We start from the raw sequence: 24,785 nt of genomic DNA on the forward strand, positions 1-24,785 counted from the left end.
AGGGAGTGGGAGGGAGAGAGAGGTGGAATGGAAGCATTTAAGAGAGATAGAGTAGGGGATGGGAGAGAGTAGGCAGTGGGACAAGGACTGCGAGAGAGAGAGAGGGGGGGAATGGGAATGTGTATTTATTTATAAGAGAGATAGAGTAAAGGATGGGAGAGAGTGTGAGAGTTTGAGAGAAAGTAGTAGGGGATGGGAGAGAGAGTGAGAGTAAGGGATGGGAGAGAGAGAGAGAGAGTAGAGAGGAAGAAAGAGAACTTGAGAGAGATAAACAGTAGGCAGTAGGAGAGGGAGTGGGAGAGGGAGAGGGAGAGGGAGAGAAATAGGGGGAATGGGAGTGTGTGTGATAGATGTAGAGAGTAGGGGATGGGAGAGAAGAAGAAGAGTGGGGGGATAAGAGTGTGTGTATCTATGAAAGTGAGAGAGTAGGGGATGGGAGAGAGTGTGAAAGTGTGAAAGTAGGGGGTGGCAGAGAGAGAGTACGATGATGGGGGAGAGAAAGTAGGTGATGGGAGAGGAAAAGAGAGAGGGGGGATGGGAGTGTGTGTGTGTGTGTGTGTAAGAGAGATAGAGCAGGGGATGGGAGAGAGTGTGAGAGTGTGAGAGTAGGGGGTGGATGAGAGAGAGAGTATGATGATGGGGGAGAGAAAGTAGGCGGTGGGAGGGGGAAAGAGAGAGGGGGGATGGGGGTGTATGTGTAAGAGAGATAGAGTAGGGGATGAGAGAGAGTGAGAGTGTGAGAGAGTAGGGGATGGGAGAGGAGAGAGAGAGAGTAGGGGATGGGGGAGAGTGTGAGAGTGTGAGAGAGTAGGGGATGGGAGATGAGAGAGAGAGCAAGGGATGGGGGAGAGAAAGTAGGCGGTGCGAGAGAGAGTGGGAGAGGCAGAGAGAGCTTGTACAAGATGGGAGAGAGAGAGAGAGTAGAGAGGGAGAGAGAGAACTTGAGAGAGAGAGATAGTAGGTAGTAGTAGTGTGAGTGTGAGAGAGAGTAGGGGGTGGTAGAGAGAGTACGACGATGGGGGAGAGAAAGTAGGCAGTGGGAGAGGGAGAGAGAGGGGGAATGGGAATGTGTGTAAGAGTGACAAATTAGGGGATGGAAGAGAAGAGAGAGAGTAGGGGATGGGGGAGAGAAATTAGGCGGTAGGAGAGGGAGAGAGATAGGGGGGATAAGAGTGTGTGTAAGAGATCTAAAGAGCCAGGGATGGGAGAGGAGAGGAGGTGAGAGAGGTAGAGAGAGTAGGTGGTGGGAGAGGGAGAGTGAGAGAGAGTAAAGGATGGGAGAGAGTAGGAAGAGAGAGGGAGGGGATGGGAGAGAGAGTAGGGAGGATAGAGAGTAGGGAGGATGGGGAGTGACGTGTTTTGAGAAAGTAGGGGGTGGCAGAGGGAGAGTACGACGACGGGGGAGAGAAAGTAGGCAGTGGGAGAGGAAAAGAGAGAGGGGGGATGGGAGTGTGTGTGTGTAAGAGAGACAGAGCAAGGGATGGGACAAAGTGTGAGAATGTGAGAGTAGGGGGTGGCAGAGAGAGAGTACGACGATGGGGGAGAGAAAGTAGGCGATGGGAGAGGGAAAGAGGGAGGGGGGGATGGGGGTGTATGTGTAAGAGAGATAGAGTAGGGGATGGGAGAGAAGAGAGAGAGTAGGGGATGGGGGAGAGTGTGAGAGTGTGAGAGAGTAGGGGATGGGAGACGAGAGAGAGAGAGCAGGGGATGGGGGAGAGAAAGTAGGCGATGGGAGAGAGTAGGAGAGGCAGAGAGAGCTTGTACAAGATGGGGGAGAGAGAGTAGAGAGGGAGAGAGAGAACTTGAAAGAGAGAGATAGTAGGTAGTAGTAGTGTGAGGGTGAGAGAGAGAGTAGGGGGTGGTAGAGAGAGTATGACGATGGGGGAGAGAAAGTAGGCGGCAGGAGAGGGAGAGAGAGGGGGAATGGGAATGTGTGTAAGAGAGACAAAGTAGGGGATGGGAGAGAAGAGAGAGAGTAGGGGATGGGGGAGAGAAATTAGGTGGTAGGAGAGGGAGAGGGAGAGAGATAGGGGGGATAAGAGTGTGTGTGAGAGATCTAAAGAGTCGGGGATAGGAGAGGAGAGGGGGTGAGAGAGGTAGAGAGAGTAGGTGGTGGGAGAGGGAGGGTGAGAGAGAGTAAAGGATGGGAGAGAGTAGGAAAAGAGAGAGGGAGGGGATGGGAGAGAGAGCAGGGAGGATGGGGAGTGATGTGTTTTGAGATAGTGCGTACGCACTATAGTGCGTACGTGCTTTATAGTGCATACGCGCTATCTCAAATCACCAAAAAATGGTCAAAAACTAACCTTGGGGCCCATTTCATCCATTTTTAACTTTTGGTCTATTATGCTCTTTGTTATTCCGACAGAAAACATGGGTTTCAACATCTAGCAAACACTATTTCAACACTTTTGGAAGCTAGCAAACACCAAATTCAATCATTGGATACGTGATTTGAAGAATTTTCGAATATTCTTTTAATAGAAAAGGTTAGTGAAATCCATTTTAAATATTGTTTGTCGATATATAGATACAAATTTGATTATAATTTGATATGTTATGTAATATATAGTGAATTCATTAAAAATTGTATGTTTGAATGAAATGTTATTTCGAAATGGTTAGAAATTTGACAAGTCGTTTGATATATATTGTGTATTCATTCAAATAATTATAATTTTTATATGTAATTGAATAATTTGTAATTTACACATTTTAAGTAATTCGGATGTTTGAATAATTTGACATGTAGAAATCATCATCATGCCAAGGAAGAAACCAAAGATTCAAACAAATGCAGATAGGGAGAGAGATTTGACAATTAAAAGAGATAAAATGAAATTACTACGTGAACAAAGAAAATTTCAAAGCAATGATGAAGAATTAACTTTCGAAGAGGATCAAGAACCACCAGTACAAAGAAACAAGGAGGAAGAATTAGAAAGACAAAGAGAACGAATGAGATTGTTATGCTCAAGAAGACAATTGAATTGTGAAGCTACACCATCCTCCAATGTTGGAGTCATATCATCCGCTACACCATCTTCAAATGTTGGAGTCATATCATCCACTACACCATCTTCCAATGTTGAAGTCATATCATCCTCTCATGTTGAAGAGACACTGATTTATAGATCTAACGATATACACACTCCATCATGTCATGTTGAAAGCACAACATCAACACATCAAGTAGGTGATATTCCATCTTTTACATCTTATTGCCAAGGCACATCATCTTCAGTTCAAGGTATGCAATACACTCAACCTTATATTGATGTTCAAAATGTTGAGAGAATTGAAGAGATTAGAACACCTTCTAGAATTCATTTTAGAAAACCAAAATATTTGATTGATATTGATACTAACATTTTGAAATCAATGCCTGACAAGATTAGCAAGCGTACTTGTCAAAGAAAAGTTAATCATATGTGGATATTATTTTTTGAAGAATTAAATATTACAGGTCAATGCCAATTATTTGTTGAAATGATGAAGAATTTGAAATTTAGGCCCATCATGAAGATTCTTGGGCTAAGAATGATGGATGATTCAAATGAAAGAAATATTGTAAAGAATCTAATGAGTGCTTATGACAAAGTGGGTTCTAAATCACGCATCAAAGATAGTAATATCACAAGATGAGTACTCACATCGACAATAGTAAGTAGCCAAATGAAGAAAGCTCGACTCATGAGAAAGACAAGCAAAACATTAAAAATTGGTAGAGGTACCTTAAGGAGAGCCATGCTAAGGCATGAGAGATTAGAAGATCCAACAAAAAATGAGTTATGGACATTTAGCGGTAGACTACCACAAAAGGATAAAGAAATTAGTGAAGCCTTGAAATCATTGATCGAAAATTTTTGGAAAAATAACACACGTGTTTCTCCTAATCAAAGAGATGTTGTAAGAAGGAGGATTGGTAGCCGAAATCGCGAGCCACATGCGAAACATTTTTTGGACTCAACTCAGACACAATTTTTTGCAAAATTTATTGGTATGTATCCTCAAATTCGAATAAGTCAAATATTTTTTGAGATGGGTAAACCTTTTTATGTGAAAATAAATCACACACGCACAACTTGTTGTTGTAGGATACATATTGAATTTTCTAACCATTTTGATGTTTTTAGGCACATATGCGTAGTTTTGCATTCTCAGTTTGTTTTGCAGGATTGTGACATAAAAGAGCCACCAAGATCTTCAAAGGAATTCATATCCAACATTTTATGTGAAATAGGGGATGGGCAACAATTTTACAAAACATCATGCTTGGATGGTACGTGCTTATTTTGTGGTTCTTTGCAACTTTTATCAACTTGTCAACATATGGATAGTACACATGCAATTGGAAATGAAATAGTAGATTACGGAAAATTCAAGACAGTGACATATGCTCTAAAAGATGGGAAACATGGTAAAAGATGTGATCTAGTTATTGAAAATATTCCAGTGTATGAGTTCATGAAGATTTTTCGTGAAAAGATTATGTACGAGTATGCAAGGCATACCCATAGAGCTCGATGGTTGGATTTGCAATTCAAGTTGTGCAAGGATACGTTTCCATTGGATACCATTGTTTTGGTTGTAGATTTTGCAGAGAACTACACACTACAACCACAAAATGAGGTGCAAGCAAAGTATTATACATCTCAACAGGTTTCTATATTTGTTCACATAACATTCATGCATTCACCTACAAGTACAGAGGATGACAGGAAGATTTTGAGGGAGTACCATTTTTACATCAGCGATGATCGATCACATTCTACAGAGTTTGTACATGGTTGTTTTCAACTATTTTATGGAGATTTGGCTAACAGGGGCATATCATATCGTTAACACATTATTTGGTCAGACAATTGTGCATCTCAATTCAAGAATGCACAGATGTTCTATTGGTTGAGCAGGATGCATAGGTTGTGTAGAATTCAATATATGTGGAATTTCACAGAGGCTGGTCATGGTAAGGGAGAGCACGATGGTGCAGGCACATACATTAAAAGAGCCTTGGCTCATGAAGAACTAAAGTACAAAGATGGAGCAATATTGATAGATGCAAAATCCATCGTCCAATGGTGTAACGCTACAATGGGTCTAGGTAAGGAAAGTGAGTCTACAGTTCGTAGATTTTTTTGGTTGATAGATAATACTAACATTGCACCATATCAAGATTGTTGCACACTAATAGGATCTAGTGAGTTACACTCTTTTAGAAGCTCTGATGCAGGTTCATGGAGTATCCACACATGAAAAATGGCATGCTATTGTCCATCATGTGCAGAGGAAAATTGGGATGACTGTGAGTCAACTGAATGGGTGGACAAATGAGATATACGAGTTTTGGACCCAATTGACACCTATCGTCCCCCACAAGCACTGGAATGGTAGAGATGGATTCATCTATTGACTTTGACCGCTTGTCAGATTTAGTGCAACCTAGTAATATATATGTAACTTTATAACTTTTACCCAAGTATTTTCTGAATTAATGACCGCATTTTGTACATTTGTCACTACAGGCCATGTTTTTGCTGTTATTGCACCTGAAGACAATGAAGAAGGGACAAATTATTATTTGTGTCATTGTGTTGAAGCAAAACAAAAATTGGATCACTCAGTTATAGATGGTGAAGGTTTAGAGTACCATGTCGGTGCGGTGGTTGTAACAGGCACATGGCTTAGACGATATCCTCTGAAGAATCCTAACTTGTGGTTATTCGAGGATTGGCAAACAGAGAGGAAGAATCTTCATTATTCAAACCTTGTTGTCGCATCAAATGTCCACTTGATAAAATATGGTGGAAAACCACATAATAAGATTCTTTGGAAAGTTCATGAGTCAGACCATGAGGCAATACTTGAGACATTAAAATGTCGAGCAGATCCAGTTGGCTCATTAGATTGAATTGGGAGAGAGAGAAAAAGTGATCAAGAAAAAGGGATCCAAATACAATGTTACAACCTCTTCCCCAAGACTATCACATGACTAAGGTGGACCGTATTGTTATGATGTGTAAGTGATGAGATTTAGTTTTGATTTTTTAAGAATATAGATACATTATTTGAATTTATATTAGATTCTTTAATAGGACCCATTTTTTTAATCTTATCTTAGATTTTTTACTGTGCTAATTCTTCATTTGTAGGTCACCAAAGAAGAGGGCTAATAAAGTTGACGCACAAGTGATAAAGGGTGAGATGCCAAAATCATCTGCGAAATGGTATTATCAATTCACATCCTCAATATTTATTAGTGTTCTTTGTTCAAGTACCATTGTATGATAATCATCTTATGCCTGGAATTGCAGAGGTTAAATTATGTCAATACTAAGGTTTGTAGCATCAATACTAAGGTTTTTAGCATCAATTGGTCACGCTAAGTATAGTAGTTGTATCATGAATCCTTCTGAACCAATATGACTAAGATTCTCAGAAGAAGACTAAACCATATCATCTGTCTACTCCCTCTTTATATAAGAGTTTTTCAAACAATGAGAATGAAACATTGATTATTACTCCCCCCTTAATGTAAAATTCTCATTGATTGCATTTTGTAAAGTTTTAAGTCACTATCAACCTCTATATCATTTTATTCTTCTTATCATCAAATTACACAACAATCAGAATATGAACGATGACTTCTTCACATGAACCTGACAATTATAAATGCTACACCTTAATAAATGTTTGGGCTTGGTCTTTACCATTCGAGCTTATAATACAATACATTGGCTTCATTTTTTATTTGGAAGTATTTATTATGTTTGTTCCAAAAGTCATTCTTCATTTGCCAATATGAAAATGCGACTATCATGAAAGGCATAGTCTTATAATTTGTAATTTGTATAATGGTATAAAAGCTTGGTTGTGGGTTTGAATCCATTGCCCCCATGACCCTCCTTCTCATGCATTTATTCTTCTACCTCCTCCTCCGCTTGGCCATTTTGCAACACCATCTGGATGGAACTCTAGCCTTCCTCAAAACCATTATACATGACCTCTCCTTCTTCAAGATATTCTATAAAAAGTTCCTCAACCCTTGAACCTTTCAAAACCCCAATCTCAATGGAAGGCTTCTAGACCAAAGGAACTAGTAGATCCAGTTCTTTAAGAGAAAGAGACAACAAATCCAATTTTCTAGTGACTAGATGGAAAATTGGGGAAATCATTTCAATTAGTTGTAAATCGAAAGGAATTATAAGTAAACTATATCAATATAATAAGTAACTTATTAATTATATCAATATAATTTAATTACTAAGGAAATGAATTTATTACTCTAACATATAGTACATTATTTTGCAGACAAAGGTGTTGAATTTGATGCTTAACAGATTTACATACATGTGTAATAAATAATAAGTGTTGTAGCTTTGGGATCAACACTATAAAATGAAGGATGCCATACTACATTCACAGAGGTACCAAAATATTTATTGGGCATATGTTTTGTATAATTTTTTCTATGTATGTCATTTTTTACATATAATTCATGTATGACATTATTAGACATATGCTTATGATGTTTCAAATTATTGATAAATGAATTATATGATATTGTTAGACCTTATGGAATAAACTTTGATTTTTTGTTATCACATTGGTTTGATGCTTGTATTCAATCAATCAACATATTTTCCTTTTAATTCTTCCACATTTGGCATATCCATCTAACAATGAACTTATGATACTCCCATCAAGAAGTGCATGATTGCATGGTTTTATGGTGGATGTCCCTCTCTTTTTTTAATTCCAATTTTATTCATCTACATGAGTAAGGGAGATCAATTCCATTTCTTTCAATTGTATTTAAAGGTCATTAAAGTTATTTCAAACAATGTGATTAAATAAATATTATTTAGCATTTACCTCTATCATCAAGGTTGATTCATTCCTCCTCTTATTTTACCAAATAATTTGGATGAATCACCCATGGCTCCTTACATTTCTTGAAGAAAATTTTCAAAGACTTTGCAACATGTCTTCTCTTCTTCCATATAGTTCATGTTCATTGAAGACATTTGGTCAAACAATATATATGCTTTGTATATTCTCACAACACCAATAGTCATGGTACAATGCGTACAAGATCCATAGTTGAAGAGAAGCTATGTGAAGCTTCTAGAACCATGGACCTATACTTAATTTAGTATTATTGCATCCATGTTACTTATGAAAGTGGAACTTTCACATAGATAAGTAGGGAAACCAAAATTGAAATCCAAACTTAACATAGAAAAGTAAAGCAAGCCTCAACTATATTCTCATTAAACACTATGAATTCAAATATCTTTGGCGGAGCATATCTCAGAGCTCGTGCAAGATATGGATGAGGTTCCAGTTCCTACAGGACCGTGTTGCAGAGACCTACAATAATCTCTCTCACTTTTTGGAGATCGCATTCCGTTTTCATTCTACAACCCCATCTCGGGTGATGTTGAAACTTGCAGTGTTGGCTAGTACAAAGTTGCCAACTGCCAAATCTCTCTCATCTTTCATCGTGGGATCAAACTGTCTACTCCATTGGCTCTGAGTGGCCGAGTAAACCCTATCCCCAACCTCGTCTTGTCCCCTTCAGTGCTCGAATGTTCTCAGGCACGCTGAACCGGAATGTCCCTAAGGGTCACTAAATGCCACAGGGCTGCAATCTTTGACGAGGCATATCTCGGAGCTTGTGTGAGATATGGATGAGATTATAGTTCCTACAAGACCGTGTTACAGAGACCTACAATAACCTCTCTCACTTTTTGGAGATCGCATTCCGTTTTCATTCTACAACGCCATCTCAGGTGATGCTGAAACTTGCAGTGTTGGCCAGTACAAAGTTGCCAACTGCCAAATCTCTCTCATCTTTCATCGTGGGATCAAACTGTCTGCTCCATTAGCTCCGGGTGGCCGAGTAAACCCTATCCCTAACCTCGTCTTGTCCCCTTCAGTTCTCGAACGTTCTCAGGAACGTTGAACCAGAATGTCCCTAAGGGTCACTAAATGCCACAGGGCTGCAATCTTTGACGGGGCATATCTCGGAGCTCGTGCAAGATATGGATGAGATTCTAATTCCTACAAGACCGTGTTATAGAGACCTACAATAACCTCTCCCGCTTTTTGGAGATCGCATTCTGTTTTCATTCTACAACACCATCTCGGGTGATGCTGAAACTTGCAGTGTTGGCGAGTACAAAGTTGCCAACTGCCAAATCTCTCTCATCTTTCGTCATGGGATCAAACTGTCTACTCCATTAGCTCCAGGTGGCCGGGTAAACCCTATCCCCAACCTCGTCTTGTCCCCTTCAGTGCTCGAACGTTCTCAGGCATGCTGAACTAGAATGTCCCTAAGGGTCACTAAATCCCACAGGGCTGCAATCTTTGACGGGGCATATCTCGGAGCTCGTGCGAGATATGGATGAGATTCCAATTCCTGCAAGACTGTGTTACAGAGACCTACAATAACCTCTCTTTCTTTTTGGAGATCGCATTCTATTTTTATTCTACAATGCCATCTCGGGTGATGTTGAAACTTGCAGTGTTGGCCAGTACAAAGTTGCCAACTGCCAAATCTCTCTCATCTTTCGTCGTGGGATCAAAATGTCTACTCCATTAGCTCTGAGTGGCCGAGTAAACGCTATCCCCAACCTTGTCTTGTCCCCTTCAATGCTCGAACGTTCTTAGGCACGCTGAACCGGAATGTCCCTAAGGGTCACTAAATGCCACAGGGCTACAATCTTTGACGGGGCATATCTCAGAGCTCATGTGAGATATGGATGAGATTCTAGTTCCTACAGGGCCATGTTTCAGAGACCTACAATAACCTATCTCACTTTTTGGAGATCACATTCCATTTTCATTCTACAACGCCATCTCGGGTGATGTTGAAACTTGCAGTGTTGGCCAGTACAAAGTTGCCAACTGCCAAATCTCTCTCATCTTTCGTCGTGGGATCAAACTGTCTGCTCCATTAGCTCCGGGTGGTCAGGTAAACCCTATCCCCAACCTCGTCTTGTCCCCTTCAGTGCTCAAACATTCTCAGGCACGCTGAACCGAAATGTCCCTAAGGGTCACTAAATGCCACAGGGCTGCAATCTTTAACGGGGCATATCTCAGAGCTCGTGCGAGATATGGATGAGATTCCAGTTCCTACAGGACTGTGTTGCAGAGACCTACAATAACCTCTCTCTCTTTTTCGAGATTGCATTTTGTTTTCATTCTACAATGCCATCTCGGGTGATGTTGAAACTTGCAGTGTTGGCCAGTACAAAGTTGCCAACTGCCAAATCTCTCTCATCTTTCATTGTGGGATCAAACTGTCTGCTCCATTAGCTCTGGGTGGCCAGGTAAACCCTATCCCCAACCTCGTCTTGTCCCCTTCAGTGCTTGAACGTTCTCAGGCACGCCAACCAGAATGTCCCTAAGGGTCACTAAATGCCACAGGGCTGCAATCTTTGACGGGGAATATCTCGGAGCTCGTGCGAGATATGGATGAGATTCCAGTTCCTACAGGACCGTGTTGCAGAGACCAGAGATCAGCCAAGGATAAGGATAGCATACTAAGAAAATGATTATTTATCTGGCAGATATAAGTCTTTTATATAACAAACCATTTATATGCATAGTAAAAGAACTGAATATAGATTTGAGACATATTGATCACCTGCAGTCTGATCATCTTCACAAGTATGCAACTTTTGTTTCACTATTTCATGCAGGTTTATTGAACTTTCTTTATGAGGTCATTTATAGATGGGATGTTCAAAGGTTGAGTTCCTATGGGCTGTCAATACTTTGACTATACTTTAAGTCAACGATTATCAATATGGGAAAAAATGGAACTCGTTGTATTTTGAAGTATTGAGAAGATGGCCTTGCCCTTCCCCAGGAGTTTCATAAATGGGAGACATTAGGTAAGAGAGTGAAAATGTTACTATCGCTTCAACACACATGACACAATTGGAAATGCAAATTTTGATGGTAATCATTTTGTGATAAGGGAGAGACTAGGGATGATCGTTGTTACTATCTCTTTAGTAGTGGATTTTTGTTTTCTCTTGAATTTGGTGGTGGGGGATCAGTGGTAATTCTCCTTGGATATTCCTTCTTATGATGTTAGTGACAAGTGTTGCTCTTTGAAAACACTTGTACAATCTTTTTTAATTATTAGATAAAAACAAATAATTGTAAGTATTAAACATGATTAGCCTTTAGTTCCTAGAAGATCTTTATTTTCCCATCAATGCATTTAGAAAGTTAAGTTTTAAGAAGATCATAAATAGAAAAAATTAGAGAAGCGATTTAAACATTTATATTGATTGGAAACATGTGAGTCTTGAGTTTTCTCTGCGATTTAAACAATTTCAGTATTTGTGTACAGGGGGTGACTGAGAAAACTATTTGAGGTCCAATTTGAAAATATATTTGTAAGGATCTCGACCAAGGTTCACAACTTCGATGATTAATACATTCATTCAGGCTAGTACCTCACTACAAAAAAATAATATATAAAAAGGGTAGTGAATAACGTCATGTCTAGACCCAAATCAACCAATGAAAGTCAAATCAGCATAATGTGGAACAACAATATATGCATTGAGTGGGTTGTCATAGAAAAGCTTCAGAATAAAATTCATGTCTAGAATTAAAAGACCTTAAAGAAAATTTATGCTTGTAACACAAATGGCCATTCAAAATTGAATATGATTACAATATGTGAAATAGCATTACAAGAACTTGTAATGCTCTTGTGAACATCGTGTTAATTCTTGTAAGAATCCCTAAGATGCTTGTTATACTCAAAATTTTGTTGAAATTGAATTAATTTTTGTCGGTTAATTGGCTTAGGGTGATATATGCTTCTTGGATGGAATAATGAGTTCGTGATTAACTCTGTATTAAGATTCATAGCATCTTCTAGTTATTTGCAAAGGAAATTTATAAATTAAGCTAATGTCATATGGCTTGCTTGAGAAAGATGTCCATGTTCTTATTGATGGGTACTAATGACTGTCCACATTTAGTTCTTCAATATCCTATTTGACAAGCTTTCCATAGACATTTCTTTGCCATACTAAGTATTTTTGAAAAAATATTTGAGTAGAAGCACTATAGTAGATACTACATGATGTTTTAACAAATAAAGTAATGGGTTAAAGACTATTATTTCCAAGGTATTATGTCATAGTATTTTAATTGTAATGATCTTAGACTAATGATATTCTTGGAGGTAACTTTGACATGTAGCAAGAAAGACAACCTACAACCAAGGCTATATTGTGCCTACAACCAAAGCCATAAATGCTCACAGCCAAAGCCACTAGTGCACATAGCCAAAGCCATGGATGCTTATAGCCAAAGTTACAAGTGTTTGCAGCCAAAGCCATGAGTACATGAAGTCGATGATCACAATTGTTTACAACTATTCACCAGAAACAACTTCTTTGCAGTTTTTGAGAAATACTAATAAAGCAAAAAATAACATCTACTAGTTGGTAGACATAATGACAACTCTCTAGCAATTGAATTTAATTTCATACATGCACATATCTAATTTAATGTCATACACGAACATATCTAATTTAACGTCATACATGAACAAACATATAATATAAAATGATAACCAATAATGTAATATACATTAACAAACACATAATATATTATGATAACCAATAATGTTGTATATGAACAAACATATCATATATTAACCAATAATGTCATACATCAAATAAATGTCATACATCAAATATAGAATGTCATATGTACATCAAATGTTTGTCAAATATGTCTCTTTGATGCCTATATATATACATGGGGAAGGAAAGAAGTCTCTCTCTCTATATATATATCGAATATCTCAACTACATCTTTTCCTTCCCACGAGGGGAAGGAAACAAGTCTCTCGACGTCCTCTGCCGTCGTGTGGAGGGAGACAGTGGAGATGACGGGGCCCTCTTGACACGCTCACTTGACCTCTTGTTGAGGCTCTTCTCCAGGTCCAACTGATACAAAGAAAGTAGATATGAATCAATATTTATTATACGTTGAAATCAAATATATATACACACAAAATCAATTATTTTCTTACCCCCAACAAATAGTCACTCTGTAAGTCCACCTCAAATGCTCGTGGACGATCAGGCGTGACAAGACCCTACAACAATTCAATAAATATAATCACTTATAAATAACATTAGAAATTTTGAGATTAACTATTATAAACAACAACTAAAATGAAGAAAATTCTTTCATACCTCCGTCAGTGGCTGTGAGCTAGCCACAGCTGCAGCCACTCCACTATCAACAGACTGCCATAGATGAGGAGGTGTGTCTGACATCATGAGCTACATGTCATAAAATACACGTTATATCTAACATGAAACATGGAATAAATATAATCAAATGAATTAAATTAACATGAAACAACTGTACCTGTGTGAAGCTCGTATGATTTCTCTACTCTGTGTCTGTGGTAAAGGTTGAGGGTCCTGTGGAGAACTGATGCACATGCATAATTTTTTTTGTCAATCCTTAATATGATTACGTAATAAATATATGTATTAATTAAAATGATTAAATTGATACATACCTCAGGACTCGTCGAAGGGACAAAAAATGGGCCTGGAGGATCGCTGCTAGGCCCAGCAACACTTTGACCCTAAATTTTGAACAATGTCAATAAATGCTAATTAATTAATCATTCACTATACATATGAAATGTGATCAAATTAGTAATTTACCTATGTGTCAATGCCAAATGTCTCGTTCAGGAACTCATCGGTGACAAGCCCATCATCCGCAGCATCTCCGGCATGAGTGCCAAATGTGCATAGGGATCCGCATGAAGTGCACATGTGACCACGACGCATAGAAGGCTCCCCCTTAACTAATGGGCTCGTGGAATGGATGAGGGTCTACGTCAAAGCATTAATGGTCCCTAGAGTGCTGGCCTCTACATGTTCCTTCACAACTGAAGGAATAATCATATGCTCGTGCTGTGGATGGACCACAGGTGCCCTAACTACATTAGGGTCACGACGTACTCCTGGCCTCTCAAATGATGACCTCCCACCTCTACCCTGGGAGTCTAACATATCAAAATAATTGGGGATCTCCCCAAGGAAAAACTCATAATATAATTTCCTCAAAAAATACATGGGGACCTCGTGATTGTTGCAAGGAGGGGCATCAAAAACCATCCACCATCTATCCCAAAAATTATTTTTAATAGCATCGTGTATACACCAATGGAAGGGGAATCGTTTAGTACCCTCTCTAACAGTATTTGGCTCACTAGGTTTTCTAAATAATGCACATATACTACCTTTTGATATTTCTTTTTTTTTAACATCTTCATATGACAATTTATTTGCATAAAATCTTTTTTGTTCATCCCTCTTAGCCCGCCAAATATCTAACTGACCACTAACTGAGGCTATCTGAGTGTTAATGGATTCGAGGGATGATGCCAATTGAGCCCTCATTGGATTGGTTTGTCTGGATTCTTTCAACCGAGCAATGAGTCTTTCTAATTCAGTTTTTGCCTCTTTGTATTTCATTTCTTATATTTTCTTGTGTGCCTGGCGAAGGTCTTGCAATTGGTTCGGGTTGTGGAATTTGTTGTTCTTCTTGAGGAGGGTTTTGATTTTGAGGTTCTTGAGGGTTTTGTGGATTTTTCGGTTGATTATGGACATTTCCTGATAAAAAATCAATTGAAATCCAACTAAATAAACAAATCTAAATGAAATTTGTAAAAACCCTACAAAAGAATATCAAAAACCAATAAAACAATATGGAAAACATATTAAACAATGCAAAGTTAAGTTTATATCACTTACCTCATTGTCGTCGGTGTGCTCGTTGTCTTGGATTTCGTTGATGAGGAGGCATTTTGGCAAATGGTGGTGAATTTTTGCTATCAAACCCGCGTATGCACTGTTGGAGAGCCAAAAAGCAAAAATAAAATGATGGGCCGTGGGTCTGCAGCCCATCATATAACTTTTTTGGATATCAGAATAGCGTGTACGCGCTATAGTGCGTATGTACTATGGCTTGGGTGACCCGAGCCATAGCACGTACGCGCTATTGAAAATTAGAAAAAAAAAAAAAAAACCTTGTCATCTTTTTGGCACCACAACTCGGTGCATATGCCCAGGCACATGCTAAGACAAACAGGCAGGGTTCTGGTTGCTGGCTAGGTGCAAATATGTTCCACCATAGCTGATGCTGCCAGAAACACCCCAATAGTATCAAAATTGTGTGAAGAAGCCACGTGAATACAAGTTATAAGACATCAAATTTGTTGGTGTTAAATCAAATATTCTTTTGATATTAAATTTTTTTTTAGTTACTAAAGAAGAAATTCATGGTTAGAAAACATCTAACAGTTGTACTTTGTAATTGTATTTTTATTATTAGCAATCAAATATATGTATTCTTTGAAAAGATAAATTATATAACAATATATTGATTTTTTAATTTTATTGAAGGATATGTGCAGGATCATGGTCAACCAAACTATGGCCTTAAGTGGTAGTGAAAAACTAGCAAATCAGGGTTATGTCAACTTGACACATAATTTTAAAGTGGTTCTGGACGTTATATCAAAAAGTTGTAAGAAAATAATCTATAGGAAAATGAATGTAGTATCTAAACTACTAGGCTTTATCTAGAGAAAAAAAATTTGATTGGTCAAAAGTTTGGATTTTAATGCAATACTATGAAAATTTCATTGTGAAAACAAAAAGTAGGTGTATGTCTAACCAACTTAATCAAAATCAAATGATAATATTTTTAAATATAATTATAGATATAAAAAGTAGATTCATGCCCGGATGTGATGCATATTTTTGGGTATTTTTTATTCCAAAAAAATAATTAAATATGAATTTTCTACTAAAACTTTTTCAGAATAAAAATACTCCTATGTCTGACCACCTTAACTCATTGAAAACTTTACCAAATTATTATTTCCCCCCCCTTATACTAGGCAAAGCATAGAATGTGACACAACTTTTGGATTTCAAAAATGTTATACCATTTGAAAGTTATAGCTATTTTTCAATCAGTATGTTAATCAACACTTTACAATCATCTTCATTGAAAATTAACTAATAAATACTTATCGAACTCAAAATTTGACAACAATTATATTGATGGAATCTTGAGAGTGTTATAAAAAAAATCTTTTCGTTTCATTCAATTTTGATGAAAATAATATTGTCAAATGGCTACTCGAAGTTTGAGTGTCAGTGAAACCCTTCTCAAACATGTTTTTTGGGTTGACCAAATAGGTTTGGTAAATACCAGGCCTAATCGGATACTCAATTTCAAATTTGGTATCTAGTTACAGATTAGATACCCGATATGAAATCGGGTATTTGAAAAGTTCAAATTTTCCAATTGGAAGGGGAACCACCCACTTTGGAAATTTTGGAGGGAAACAAAAATTTGGGAAGTGTGGGCATTATTATTATTACATATGATTATGATTATTATTATTAACCATTATTATTATATATGATTATAATTATTATTATATATAGTAATATGTATGATTATTATGATTATTATGATTATTATTATTAAATATAATATAGTTATAAATATAATTATTATTATAACCAAATATAATATAGTAATATATATGATAAATATTATTATTATTAAATATATATAGTTATATTATATGATGATTATTATATATAATAATATATATGGTTATTATTATTAAATATAATATTGTCATGAAATGCATCGAAAGAGGTCATAGGTTAACCTATGACCCCTCTCGATGCATTTCATGACAACATATGTCCCTAGGGCCCCTAGTGACCCCTTTCGATGAATTTCTAATGGGTCCCTAGGGCCCATAGGGACATATGTTGTCATGCAATGCATCGAGAGAACCTATGATCCCTCTCGACGCATTCAAGCCAACCAAATGTGTCTTCATGAAATGCATCGATTCAAACTAACCAAATCAGTCCCTCGGGGCCCTAGGCAGGGCCCCTAGGGACATATGTTGTCATGAAATGCGTTGAGGGGGGTCATAGGTGACCAAATGCGTTCCTAGGGGTCCTAGGGCCCCTAGGGACATAGGTTAACCTATGACCATCTACATATACATGTACACTCAACCATGTGGTGGAAATAGAGAGTAAGGATTCAAAACAAGAACCTGATCATGTTTTGCAAACTATAACAAATTTCCACCATGCCACGTCTTTGCATAAGTTAGTATACCTCAAATAATGCATTTTTTGTTTTTGTTTGAAAATTAATTGTAATGTCATATACCTTTTATTGATATTTTATTTATTTATTAATATATTCATAGTTGATTCTCAAAACACTACCCCCAAGAAAGTACACAACAACAAGACCCTGAAGATAGAAATGCACCATTTCCTCCAATAAATGTTTTACAAACTACACCTAGAGAATTATTAAATCAATTATCACAAAATACAACCCAAATTTGTTAGTTAGTGAGTAGGTTGGGGACCTCTAACTATGAGAATCATTCATCCCTTGCCACAACCTTATAATCAATGGCCAATACTACCAAGGATGTTTCTAGGAAAGTTACAACATGGGGTAAATATATGGATATAAGTCATTTTTTTTATGCTACTGGATCTTATCATGGGGTGAGAAGATGATTGATAACTACAGTAGATATATGTGCTCTTTTCATTGACACTACAACCAATGAGACCTCACCTCTTGATTCAAAGAGGTTTCCTAGATACATTGATTTAAAATCATATTGGGATTAAACATGCTTTTTGGGATAGGTGGTATATAGTTTTTGATGAACAACCTTGTAATAATTATGAGGTTCCATTAATTTTTGGGGAAACTATATTATGGGTTCACATACTCACTTTACAAGAAGTTGTTATTTTAATATATTTTTTCATTATTATATTGAAGTCCATGGTATTTAGTGAGACAAGGCTTTTAGAGAATCTCCAAAAGAAAGAACCCAAGAAAAGTAGGTTATATGCCTTTACATTCTTGAAACAAAATAACATAACCCAAATAAGATTGGTAGGAAAGTAAATATTCCAAACATTAATCTTGGCACTCTCTCAACCATTAAACTATAACAAACACACAAATTTACTAGTTCAATTTTCAAATAATATTCCTCAAACAATGTAACTTCAATTTATTTAAATGAGAAGTGTTTATATGGAACTTAGTAAAAAGTTGTGTTTGATTGTTTTCCACTTTATTTAAATGGATATATTGTTTCTCAAATTTGAATCACTTACAATTCAATAGATCTTATACTTTTAATGCTCCATTTGCTAATTATGTGTTATCTTTGTAAAAGATATTGTGACTACATAATTTTTTTAACTACACTTCAAGGGAAGACATCTCAAAGCTGTAAAAATTTTCCTTATCCATAACTTGTTCTCCCAACCCATATCATCCCAATTGTAAGAGCTAATTTTTTATTTTTAGAATAAAAGTGATGCAAGTGAAGAAAAGAAGGAAGACAAACACAAAAGTTTCAAGTATTGTTGGGCTTTATCTTTACATGAGTTGAGGCAGCTATGTGGAAAAATTTGTCAAATGGGTTGACATGGGTGGACAATCATGGATTCAATATACCATATGTAAAGTATTTGTATGTGAGATTTAAATGCTAGAATATAGTGAGATTTACACCAGAGCATGTCATTTGTCTAAATTTTTGATCTAGGATCAAAAGAAATAAAACAATCATAAAAATTATATTTGAAGTATTATAAATGAATAAATATATATATATATATACATATAATATGTATATGTATATGTATATGTATATATATATGTATATATATATATATATATATATATGTATATGTATATGTATATATATATGTATATATAGATATATACATGTATATATATGTATGTATATGTATATATATGTATGTATATACATGTATATATACATATATATATGTATATATATATGTATATACATGTACATATATATGTATATATATATGTACATATATATGTATATATATATGTACATATATATGTATATATATATGTACATATATATGTATATATATATGTACATATATATATATATGTATATGTATATGTGTATATATGTGTATGTGTATGTGTATGTGTATGTGTATGTGTATATATTCTATCAGATTTTAGAATGTGAAATATGAATTTGTGATGTATGTTTTCAATCATTTAGATAATAAACACCAAATATATATAAAACAAGGATCTAAAGATTAAATAACGTTAAACTATTAATAAATAGTTAACATTTCTCGTAAACATACAACATATAACAAACATTGTTGATCTTCACAAGAAAAACATGAACACTAAACAAAAAATAATGTGCACGACATATTAAAGAACAAACCTTAATCTAAAAGGACCATTGAGAAGGGGAATTACTTAATGATTTGGAGCTTGCATCAATCTAACTTGTCTTACTATTATGTAACCTTCATGAATTGTCTACTAGTACTAATCAACTAGTGTCAACCTCTATTAGCATCCTCTTGATTTTTAATCCCGACTTTACATTTATATGTGAGTGGCATTTACAAATCTTGTGTCATTGCCTCCTACACTCTCAAATCGATTGCTCCTACACTATGAAGATCCATTGCCTCTTCTTAACACTAATTCACATGATCATGTGTTGAAATTCATCATCTACCAACAAACCTTTAACCATTTCTACTAAATATAATATTTAAAAGGTTTTCTACCTACAACCCTTAAATGTTCCTTCTGTAAAAGATCAATAGCTTAACTATATACTACTCTAACATACACAACAAATATTACAGGTATAAAAACAACCATCGAGTGATGGAGAGAAACTATGACTTCATGATCAACTAGAGTGTGGTTTCATACCCCTCACAAGTGTTGCCTCTAAAAAAATGGCAAAGCGAGGTTAAGAAGTTACTCATTGATTGAAGCATTGTTGTCTTTGTAGTTGTTGAAATGGTTAAAAGATTGACAAACTTCACAATTGTACCAAACTTGATTGCATACCTAAGGGTGTTTCAATGTCTACAAAAAGAGAAGATAGGATCACATAGTGACATAACAACAATTATTCCTTTATTAGGAGGCTTCCCGAATGCTACCTGTGGGATGGTATAGGATGATCATTATCTTCTTGTTTAGGTGATCAAATTATATAAAGCCATCTCTACAATCATTTTTAGTAGAAACAACATTTTGAGGAAATAAAACAATAGATCTCCTCCATTAACTAGTACTATTTGTGGCTCATATTTTCCTTTCTTATTGACCAATATAATGATATTGTAAAGAGTGGGATTTGACATCTTAGCTTGTGTGAGTTTGATATCTACACTTTCTTAAAATGATAAACAAAATTTATTAAAAACTACACAAAGCATACATAATAAATAATTTCATAACACCTTTAAAATGACAGAAATAAAAACTTAACTGAAAGAACTTAGAAAGCACTCCGTTTTTAATAATTTCAATATTTATCACAGTTCATTCTTATAAACTATTTAAATAGACAACGTTGTTCAATGAAATTAGTGTAGTGTTCCTAAACAAAACAAAATATCTATTTTCTGAGATTAGTTAATAATTATTTGAAGATGAAACCCATTTGTAGGTAGCAAAGACTTATGCTGCAGAAAGAGATTCACCCCATAAATAATATGTACTTAACTACTCTTACTTTGATCTGTGCTGCTATTTGGATGGATGACTTCACTTTCCAGCACACCCTCCACCTCTCTCATTGTTGGTCTATCCCCTGCATTTTCACTTGTGCATCGTAGTCCTAATCCTTCACCAGTAGTTTCCACATGTGCAACATTACTACTACTTGACTCGCTCGCAGTCCTTTGATCAACGTGCAATTCTCTGTCCACCACTTCCTCCACTGCCTCTGGGAATACTCTTCTCACCCATCTCGGCAATGTGTTTTCCCCACTGAACATTTCATCTGTGGGCCTCTTTTTAGTCACCATTTCAAGGATGAGCATCCCGAAGCTGTAAACATCACCCTTGGTACTCACTTCTCCTCCCAGTCCATATTCTTAGCAACATTAACATGTGATTTTGTTATTGGGAAGACGTAGTTTAATACGAGGAAGAAACAAACTCGACAAGACAAACGCTTAGATTAAAAAAAATGTAAGTGTGGGTGATTACCTGGAGCAATGTAGCACTTGCTGTGCTACTTGCTGAAACAGGGGATGTCAATAGGCGAGAAATTCCGAAATCAGCAACATGGGCTGTCATGCTTTCGTCAAATAACACATTTGAGGGCTTCAAGTCGCAGTGAACAACTGGAGGAGAACAATCGTGGTGTAAATATGCGATCCCGTGGGCAACATCAAGTGCTATCTTCATTCTCATCTTCAAACTCAAGTTGCACTCTGTTTCAGCCATGTGGAGGCGTTGTTCTAGGCTCCCCTGTGCCATAAATTCCATTACCAGAGCCCTCAGATCCCCAGCAGAGGAAGAGGATAAGACTTTCACAAGATTGCGGTGCCTTATTTTTTTCAATACTCTGCATTCCCTGACGAAGTGTTTGTATGAATTTTGAGGGTCCTTGTCGAATAACTTATATCGGACAAGAGCCCTTTGTTAGCAGCACTAAATCCTTCGGTTGCTGTGTGAAGTTCCTGGCTAGAAATCTGCATGAAACCTTCCCCCCAACAGATTGTTTGTCATTGGCGCCCTTTTGAATCTTCAGAAAATGTAAAATGCCCCCAAAATGCAACAGAATATGAGGAAAGTGCCAATTGAAGCAATCAATACAATTTTTTTGTTCAACGCAGCATGATTTGTGTCAGAGCTTGTGCAATTTGGTAAATTCAACCAGCCCGAGGCTGCACACAGTCCCAAGTTCGCCAAAAATGATGTTGCGGTTAGGTTTCTAAAAGCTCCTTCATTTGGGACTGATCCATTCAAGTTGTTGTATGAGAAATTTAAATGCCTGAGCATGGTGAGATTTGTAATAGAGTGGCACTGGACCAGACAACAAATTGAAAGACATGTCGATGGTTTCAATACTCTTAAGCTGCCCTATTGATGCAGGCACCCTTCCCTCCAATTTGTTGTTGGCCAGGTTTAGATATTGCAATCCCGAGCAACTGCCAATATCGCCAGGGATTGGTCCGGAGATTTTATTAGCTGAGATATCAATTGCTTGAAGGTGTTGCATTCCTCCCAACGAAGGCAATCTTCCTGTCAATGAATTGTGGGAAAAATTGAGATAAAATGCCAACGAATGGAGGCTTGAGATCTCCATTGGGACATTTCCCGTGAGGCTGTTGAATGAGAGGTCAATCATTTCGAGGCGAAAACATTGGCCGATGGCATTCGGTATCCTTCCTCTGAATTCATTATGACTCAAGTCAAGCTTCCTGAGCTGTTGCAGACTGTCTAGAAATGAGGGAATCATTCCAGAAATATTATTTAGATTGAGGCGTAGATATTCCAGGCTTACCAGCATCTTAAGTTCTAAGGGAATCCTGCCTTGTAATTTGTTGGAGCTGAAATCCAACTGCTGTATATTCTTCAGACGGCCTAATGTACTCGGAACCTGCGCAGATACTCTGTTATTACTGATAATGAAATCGGTCAATCCAGTAAGGTTGCCAATCTCTTCTGGTATACTACCAGTGATGTTGTTGTAATCCAAGTACAGGCGTGATAGCTTGGGAGAGAGGTTTCCTATGCCGCTTGACAAAGTGCCACTAAAATTGTTTTCACTAAGGTCCAGCACCTCAAGAATGGAGCAGTTAGAAAGCATATCTAATACACAAAATGTAGCAGAGTGTCCATTTGACAGGCTATTATTTGCAAGGCTAAGTATTCGCAGAGAAGTAAGCATTCCCAATTCCTTAGGCACCACACCGCTCAGCTGATTGTTGGAGATGGAAAACTCCTTCAACTTTGTACAGTTCAAAAGAAATGGAAAAACAATTCCCTCGAACCTGTTAACACCTATTGAAAGAAAATAGATGTCGGAAAGATTTCCTATAGATTCGGGGACTCTGCCGCTGAACTGATTGTACAACAATTCCATCGCTTGCAATTTGCCTATACCCTCTGGAATTGTACCTTCAAACATGTTTCCCCCTAGCGCCATAAGCTCCAAATCAGTATAGTTCGTGACAAAATCAATTGATCCTCCAATGCTATTTTTAGTGAGGTACAGTTCCTTCAGTCGAGTAAGTGAACCCAATTCTAGTGGAACGGTGCCATACAAGGAATTGGAAGTCAAATCCAGCACCTCCAGAGAAGAACAGTGCAGTTGCTCAATGAACTGGGGATGGTGCCCGTCAAAAGATTATCCTCTAGAATTAGGATTTTAAGCGCAGTGCAATTTGCCAGAGCATGAGGGATGATACCATTCAATCTGTTGAAGGAGACATTGAGTTTCTTCAAGTTATGCAAGGAACTCAACTCGGCTGGAATGTTTCCGCTCAACAGATTATCGTTCAACCGGAGCTCTACAAGATTAGTGCAGGCACAGAGAGTAACTGGAATTGTACCTTGCAAGGTGTTCCCAGAGCTTCATGTACTGCAGCTTTTCTAGCTTGCCAAGTTCATGGGGAATTTGGGCAGAGAAGTAATTATGAGAGAGGTCAAGAATTGCGAGAGAAGACAAATTGCCCAAGTGAGGGGGTATGGTACCAGACAATCCCCTGTATTTGAGAACAAGACTCACAACCCTCTGATTGTTATTGCAAGTCATTCCAGTCCAGTTGCAAACATTGTTTCTATTTACCCAGTTGGACAAAGAATGAGTTGGATCCATTTTCACAGAGTTTTTAAATTCAAGCAAAGCTTCTGCATCCATCTGATTCTGAATTTCCAACGCATCGTACGAAAACGCAACGAAGATAAAACAAGTGAAGAGAAAGAAAAGATTGAACCGACCTTTACAATGCATTGACGCCTCCAAAATATTCATTTCCGAAGACAGACACGATCCACTTCCTAGTGCGATTGCTTATCTCTTCTTAAATGAAGTTTATAGTCGGCCAATATGTAACAATATGTAACAGCTTTTACATTCAATAGTCAAGTAAATGTTGACTAAAATTAAAACAAATACCTATAGTTCACATTTGGAAAATTGGGGAAAATGGATATAGTTAAAAGGATTTACTGAGACTTTTAATAAATTGATACAATATTTAAGGTCATTGTGTAATATGTTCTTTAAAATGTGTAATTTAAATTTTGAATGGGTATTTGGTAAAACAAAGAAGCGCATGTTCTTCTATTGTTGCTTAGTTTATTCATGCTATTATCAAATGTTCATATTTTTGTGGTACAATTTGTGAAGCTGGTAGTATCATAGATAGTAAAATTTGCTATTTAATTTTAAATAGTGTCTATAATAAAATTCAAATTGTTCATATTTATCATATGGAATAGTCCTAAAATTTTTACAAGAACATTCTTTTCTAAGAGCTCCAAGCATGCATTTGGGGTTCATTAAGTGAGATATTGGGTCCTAGAATTTGTCATAAAGAAGTATATGTTTATCTTGAGAAGTAATTTTCATTTCACAAGTCCATAAAAAATATGTGCAATTTATTGGATCATTGACAAGCTATTATCATAAACTTATACATATTTATGGTGAAATCACTAGACCTTTAAATTCTTTTTTAAAAATATCATATAATTGGTTTGCATAAACAGAGGTGGACTTTAGAGATCTCAAAAGTGTCATTTCTTCTACTCTAAAATTGTACCTATTTGATTTAAAAAGACATTCATTTGAA

The 24,785-nt window shown here is 36.8% G+C and overlaps 1 pseudogene across 1 annotated transcript; it reads right to left on the bottom strand.

Annotated features, from left to right (window-relative positions):
- Nucleotides 1-20,670: 20,670 nt before the first annotated feature.
- LOC149565617 (uncharacterized) lies at nt 20,671-23,962 on the bottom strand (annotated as a pseudogene). The gene is made up of 4 exons (XR_016361384.1): nt 23,541-23,962; nt 23,279-23,404; nt 21,187-23,183; nt 20,671-21,070 (listed from the first exon to the last, which is right to left on the bottom strand). The product of XR_016361384.1 is annotated as an uncharacterized LOC149565617 (transcript).
- Between the last annotated feature and the right edge of the window lie 823 nt (nt 23,963-24,785).

Source organism: Cupressus sempervirens, chromosome 3 (assembly GCF_028749045.1).
Source record: "Cupressus sempervirens isolate cs-2001-9-10 chromosome 3, ASM2874904v1, whole genome shotgun sequence".
Taxonomy (NCBI): domain Eukaryota; kingdom Viridiplantae; phylum Streptophyta; class Pinopsida; order Cupressales; family Cupressaceae; genus Cupressus; species Cupressus sempervirens.